A 226-nucleotide genomic window follows, 5' to 3' on the forward strand; every position below is an offset into this window, starting at 1 on the left:
GTTGTATGAGGTTTAGGAAAGAAAAAAGAATAACAAAGTGATAACCCTATTCAAAAGTTGGTACATAGGAATCTGAATAACAATACTTAAAACATCTGTGTTAAGAATTCAAGAACTTAAATGAAAGGCGAATGATTGTCTGAGCGAGATAAGGATGAATGGGAGGAAATGGTATTGCGTAACAAGGCATTAGGGATGAGAAGTTTTTTTTTTTTTTTGCTTTTCA

The sequence above is a fragment of the Penaeus monodon genome, chromosome 15, assembly GCF_015228065.2.
Source record: "Penaeus monodon isolate SGIC_2016 chromosome 15, NSTDA_Pmon_1, whole genome shotgun sequence".
In the NCBI taxonomy this organism is placed as follows: domain Eukaryota; kingdom Metazoa; phylum Arthropoda; class Malacostraca; order Decapoda; family Penaeidae; genus Penaeus; species Penaeus monodon.